The 7110-nt window shown below is 35.7% G+C and overlaps 1 protein-coding gene across 2 annotated transcripts in view; it reads left to right on the forward strand.

Annotated features, from left to right (window-relative positions):
* LOC138010605 (uncharacterized) overlaps positions 1-781 on the forward strand; it is a 4435-nt gene extending 3654 nt beyond the window's left edge. For both annotated transcript variants that reach the window (XM_068857580.1, XM_068857579.1), the window contains one exon: positions 1-781. This exon is cut by the window's left edge and continues 1163 nt beyond it. The gene's annotated coding sequence lies outside the window, so the exon portion shown is untranslated.
* The last annotated feature ends 6329 nt before the right edge of the window (positions 782-7110 follow it).

The raw sequence follows: 7110 nt of genomic DNA on the forward strand, positions 1-7110 counted from the left end.
ATTATTTGTTTCCTTTCTATATAAATTTGATAATTTACGTAAACATCTACGAAATGCAACCTCATAGTTTGTTTCAAAACAATTAAATTTGCTTTGAATAATAGAACAAAAGAGATCAATAACAGAATCTACATTTGAAAATACTTTTGTTACATTTTTTGGTTCAGAACCATTGTATACAAAAACGTGGTAACTCATCTTTTGCTTTGCATACCACTGGAAAACACAACTAATGCAGTAGCTAGAAATTCACATCAAAAAGCCTGTGCTGCTTTCCTTATGATCCAAAATGGCAGTTTTAAGTTGTTGTTTACTGGGAACCACATTACAAGATACATTTCCCTGACATCTTGCTCTGTGGACAACTTTTACATGGCCAGCGGCCTACCTCTAATTTCTTTAGAAAATCAGAAATAAAAACATATTTTGCCGGAGTAACATTTCTGATAAATTGCTCTTCCATTCTCAATGATACTATCAACTGTTTAAGAGGTGCAATAGTTACAAGACTTTTGAGGTGGAAAAACAAAATAGAATAAAATGACACAGCAGAACATTCTTTGCAAGAACAAAGATAAACATCATTTAAGTGCTCCTAGGGTCTAAAATTTTGGTTTCAAACATATAATGAATGAACAATGCTTCCACTTTTGCATTACATTTTAATAATGTTAACACATTTTAATCTCATAAGCAACAGATGTTTGTGCACATATATTCTGAAAATGTTGTACCAAATTCTTTAATGAATCTATTTCAATTGAGGTACATGTTGCAAATGGGTCCCATACCTAATAAATCTCTGCCGTGAGAGTAAAAAATTTTACACCTCCCATTAAGCAGACAGTATATTGCTACTGTGTAAAGTTCAAGTGTTAAAAATATATGCATGATAATTATCCATGAGCAAAGAATCAAAGGCAGCTAACATTGATGTAACATAAGGAAAGTCTGAAATTATAGGAGGTGCACTATTTAGCAAACCACTATAACTATCACTGTATGTCAATTGATAATTAATGTAGCTTAAGTTATAACCATAACAGGCAAATGTCCCTGTTTGCATGATTGTGACAAAGCTGAATACATATTATTCCCAATGTTTATAATTTGAACCAAGTGAGCTGAAGAGGGTATTGGATTCCTGAAATTTTAAACAAGTGCCGACATATACAGAGACATTGCTACACGTTGTGTGCCTGCATTTGCCGTACCAAATACTTCAACATTACCTTGACTGTATGATCTGTGTGATCTTTCTAATAGATCGCTTACAAAATGTGCAGAATGCTGCGTCCCGCATGCATTATTACTCGTACCAAGAAATATGACCACATTACGCCTGTCCTAAAGCAGCTCGCGGCACTGGCTTCCAGTTAACCAGCGCATTAACTATAAGATACTACTTCTGACCTATAAAGCGCTTAATGGCCAGGCTCCTAGTTACATTACTGAACTATTAGAGCCCTCTGCACCAACTAGGAATCTGAGATCTTCCTCTAAAAACTTACTAAAAAATACCACCCGTCAAGCTAGTAAGTTATGGCCATAGTTGTTTCTCTTTTGCAGCACCCAGTTTGTGGAACTCTCTCCCCGACATTATCAGAAAGAGTACCTCGTTACCAAGTTTTAAGACCTATACGAAAACATACCTTTTTAAAAAATGTTATAACTTAGATTAGCAGGTAATATAGTCTTTTTACCTGGAAATATAGTTTTAATATCTTAAAATAGTTTTTAATATAGTTTTTATCTGAAAATTGTAAAAATCCATCCTATTGCTACTTGTAAATTTTTCTATTTTGGATTGTAATTATTGTAAAGCGCTATTGGGCTAAAGGGAAACAGCGCTATATAAATAAAGCATTATTGTTATTATTATTATTATTATTATTATTATTATTATTATTATTATTATTATTATTATTATCTTGAAGTAATGCCGCTTTGAAAATTTGAAAATTTACAAAGAATGTATGAACTCGTATTAAGCGCTTTTGCCACCCAAGATTAGAGCGAGTTTCAATCGAGTGACGTAAAACCAAAACCAAAGTAATTACTATAGCCAATCAAAAAGGACGGAGACAATCCGTTAAACCAATCAAAACTCGAAGTAAATACAAGTAGCCGACACAAAGCGCGGGAAAATGTGCACACGAGAGCCACGATTGGTTTTGGTTTCACTTCTGATTGGTTGAAAAAGTGGCGCGAGAACCTCTAAGCAATCACTTAGTGAAGTAATCATAAACCAAACCAATTCACTAATAACTTTCGAGACTCAATTGAAAACCGCTCTGTATCAGTTTTGGATGGCTAATAAGTCGTTCGTTATCAAAGCAAAAAGGCTTACAATTGGAGATTTAACTAAGTTCAGCACGTTCTTTTACCTTTTGAAGTCAATTTGTGAATAGCATGATGCCTTTTGTTAGCAAATTCCTATGTTAATGAGACAACTGTAAACAATGACGTCAAGCAAAGGTTGGCCTATACTAGGGCTAACACTTTATCTTCCTTACCATAATGTCAACTTTAAATACTAGCCAATCATGTTCAGATTTCTGTGTATGAAATCAGGAATCGTTCGCTGGGGTAACCAGGTGCAGCGTATCTTAGACGATGGCAGATTGTTGTTTCAACAAGCAAGAACTCAGGACATCACAGCGCCAATTACAGTTTTGCTTGAAGGTGGGTGTTGTGTTACTGTTGTATTGGGTTGGAAAGGGTTAATCGGATCATTGACAGGTAAAATCGTCTGGCGTTAGATAGAGTTAAATCTGTATGTGACACTACGTGATAGAGTTTTTTTTTTTTTTTGATTGGGGCGTTCATCTTAACACGTTCGGCCATAAGTTGTTAACCATTGATAAAGGCGCCTGGCGTTACACAATAAAATCTGTCAGGAACCCATGACTAGGGGTGAACAATAGCCCTACATTCCTGTCACGGCGTTTTCACAGACCGATTTATTCTTAGATTGAATCTCCCGCAAATGAGACTCCCTTGGGAGCCCGATGATCAATCACATGAAACTAACTCGACGATATAACGTCAGCGAGCCGGAACTGCCTTTGTTTTTTGGCGGAAAAGGTAGTCTAAAAATAGATCGGTCTGTAAAAATGCCGTGACATATATAGGCTTAGTATGGAAGTTGGTCGCTCCTCGTGATGGGCTCGTCAATCTGTAAGTGTCACTGTCTGGAAGCAAAGAATTAAAGGAGCGGAGTTTTGCAATTTGCGGTAAGTTTACGACACCCAAATCTCCATCAAAATGGAATACAACTTTGCCATAACTACTAAAACTCAGATTTGCAAAGAAATCAGTGCAAGTAAATAGATGCATGCCAAGTGCCCTGTTAAGTTTAAGCATTCGTTATTTTTTTCCAAATCCTCTCAATTGTGACATCCAACACCAATGAGCCTAAACATTTGCCAGATATTTCCAAAAATAAGGTATATACGAAAGATTGAAGCGATCCTCGCTCTTATCTAGACAATTTTTAGCAATGGTCTCTTTTAATTAAGTGCTACTACGATGAAAAAATCATTTCTCGTTTTTCTTCACATTTCGAAAATTCTTGTGCTAAATACTCCAAAATGCTAGATTTTTTGCAATCATTTTAAGAGAAAAACTTGGTTTTATCGCGGAGTTGATAATGTAAATTAAAAGTAAAAGCTTCTATTCAGCTTTTATTCACCTTTTAGAGTCTCTGTACGGTGGTCAATTTACATTATCAACTCCGTTTATGAAACCAAATTTTTGTTTACTACTTCTCCACTGACGCAGCACCACAGCTTCTTTAGAAAGTACCCCCTTCGTTCAAGAGAAAACTGTTTATTTTGACGGCAATTTTTTTTATTAAACGTTCCGCCATTAACTGGTGTGGTTTTGACAGAGAAATCTTCAGAGAACTGGATCGAGAAGAAAGTGACGTCATTCACTCGCCAGCTTAAAATAGACCGTATTCATAAATGGCGGCCAAAAAATTATTCTTTTGTCTTTGTGCTAATCATCCTCACTAGCCTCACTTTGGAGCCAAACGTCGTTGAATTTGTTCGTGCTAACCAGGCTAGTGAGAATGATTAGCATAAAGACAAAAGAATAATTACTTAGCCGCCATTTATGAATACGGTCTATGCCGTGTGCGAATGCAGCTGAATTAGTATGCAGAACACAAATTTTGACAATCTGAAAGCAAAAGACTCTCTTGCTGTATACTAATTAAGCTGCATTCACACCCTTTATTTTTAGGCTAGTGAGTAAATGACATCACTTTCTCCTCGATCCAGATCACTGAGGGGTTATCGGTCGGAACCGCACCAAGTAAAGTGGAGTTAAAATAAACAGTCAACCTCTTGAAATGGCTACAAATAATTTCGCTTGTTGAGCATTCAATGCAGGTGCGTTCGAAATGTGAAGATAAACGAGAAAAGATTTTTTCATCGTAGTAGCTCTAGAAATTCAAGGAGATTTCAAAAGGGGCCCAGGGTCCTGGAAATTTAATAACCAGCTGTTGGAGGATGAAAACTTCGTTCAACTTGTTAACAGGACGTACCCAGAAATTTACTTTGGGAAATGATTAAAATCGAAATTCGTGCCTTAACTATAACCTACTCCAAGAAAAAAAGGCGAGAAGTAAAACAAAGAGAAATAGAATTGCAAAATGAAATCAACGAGCTAGACCAGAAAATATGTAAGGACCTTTGCCTTGATACCAATACTTTGAATAAATATGAAGAAGCTAAAAAGCAACTGAAAGATTTATATGACATGAAAGGCAGAGAGACAATGTTTCGTTCTAAATCTCGCTGGATTGAGCAGGGAGAAAAGCCAACGAAATATTTGTTTAATTTAGAAAAGAAAAAATATGAAAAGAAACTAATCAAGGAACTAAAACCTGAGAATCCTGCTGAGCCATTAACCAATATCAATTAATTTCAGAACTGTGTCAAAGTCCCTTCGTCTGAGCTCGATTGGCAGACTGCTAGGTGGCAGCGACGCTAACTGGAAAGCAATTCCAAATTACTATTTTAATAGACATGGTGGCCTAACCTTTTTACTAAATTGTAACTACGATACAAAATGCATCGATTCAAGCTTGCCCCTGTTCTATAAAGAAATGCTAGAATACTTTCAGGAGCTTGTTAATATGTATGACCTTGACCTGCGACGGAAATTTGTCTTGTGGAATAATAGGGAAATAAAGATTAGGAGGAAAACATTGTTTTGGAAAACATGGTTTGAAAAAGGAATCTTTTTGGTGCAAGATTTGCTTAATGAAGACGGAAAGTTCTTGTCTCTCCAAGAATTTCAGGATAAATTTGATTTAGAAATTAATTTTCTTCAATATTTTCAAATGATTGCTGCTATTCCCAGCGAGATTAAATGTAGTGCATATAAAACGCAAATTACGCCTGATGATCTCTTCAAAATGGAGGATATACTTCAGTTAACTAAAAACCCTTCGCTCTCCTTGGCCAAAATGATGTGCAAACATTATTACAAACTTTTTAATGAAAACTGTATCATTGTGCCTACTGGTGTGAAAGCTTGGGAACAACTCTTCCCTGATTCGTTTGTTTCCTGGAAAGCTAACTTTTAAAAGATATATAAAATAACTAAAGATAATAAACTAAGGCAATTCTTATTTAAGCTCCTGCATAGGATAACTGTTACTAAGCGAGAACTGAAAAGCTTTAAAATTACAGTCGATGATCAATGCTCTCTATGCTCAAGTCATGACTCTATACTTCATACATTTTGGACTGTTCTACTACGTCCTCATTTTACAACGATATTGTGAAATTGTTCAATAATCTGAGCAACTTAAAACTTACTCCCCCGAATGAACAGATTCTATTCCATATAAAGGAGGAAAAATGCAAACTGACGAACGCCCAAGAACGCAGACTAGATATTCTCCTTCTATACACGAAATATTATTTATACACTTGTAAATCACTTTCTAAGACGCCAAACTTTGTAGAACTACAGAGGAAAATTGAATGGCAATGGAAACTTGAAAACTGCTCTTCTGTTTGATACTAACCCCCCCCCCGTCTTAATTGTTGTTATGTTTTTATATATATATATATATATATATATATATATATATATATATATGTACTTTAGTACGTGCGACTTGTATAGTATGCTGTTCGTTATTAGTTGATTTTATTCTTTATGTACATTGTTGTATTGTTGTGTTGCAAATAAAAAAAATTAATAAAATAAAAAATAAAAAATAAAAAAATTGTAGTAGCGCTTTAAGACACCTGATACGAGATTCGAACCCATGACCTATCCCTTGCCAGTGGAATGCTCTTGGATCTACTAAGTTAGGAGCAGGTCAATTTGCTGGGCTCATGCGTTCCTGTGAGAGGACTCCATTAATGAAAAGAATGCGTGTATTTGAAGTGTGGGCTCTACACGAAAGAGGGAAATGATCCTCGAACTTTTCTGGACAATTTTAAGCAATCTATTAACTTATTGCTTAAAATTCTCCAGATACGTGCGAGGGTCAACAGACCAATGTTATGTTTCTTGACTTTGCTAAATGGTTTGATCGAGCACCTCATGGCATTCTACTTCAGAAATTGTTTAAAGACTATGGAGTGTTTTCACTCACGTTATCAGTAACCTTGTTTTTTCCACCGAAACAAATGGAAACGTGCATGCATGATAACAGAGCTCAATTCCCGGAGGATTAGTTGGAGACACCATCATGGCCGCCGTTCATTTGTTTAGGGACACCAACATGGCTGCCGTGACATCACGTGAAAACACTCTATTATCTTAACAAGTGGAAGAAAATTGGGGGTAGCCACACAGTTTTCAAAGATACTTTATCATCAATCTTTGTACAAAGCAATACAAAGCGATGTATGGCGTTCTTTTCCAAATTAAAGCTTAATTGTCTATGAAAAATGCATGTTACCCCCAATTTTCTTTTTGGATACCAAGGGTACTTGCTAAGTTCAGCTTTCTCTCATTCTTATCCATGATGATGCCGTAGATCGGCGAAAGCTCGGATTCTAAACGTTTTTAACGATTTTAACATCAATTTTACAGTAGTGTAAGGCCTCAATTGGATTTTAAACTGTTTCATTTAAA

The sequence above is a fragment of the Montipora foliosa genome, chromosome 7, assembly GCF_036669935.1.
Source record: "Montipora foliosa isolate CH-2021 chromosome 7, ASM3666993v2, whole genome shotgun sequence".
Classification (NCBI taxonomy): domain Eukaryota; kingdom Metazoa; phylum Cnidaria; class Anthozoa; order Scleractinia; family Acroporidae; genus Montipora; species Montipora foliosa.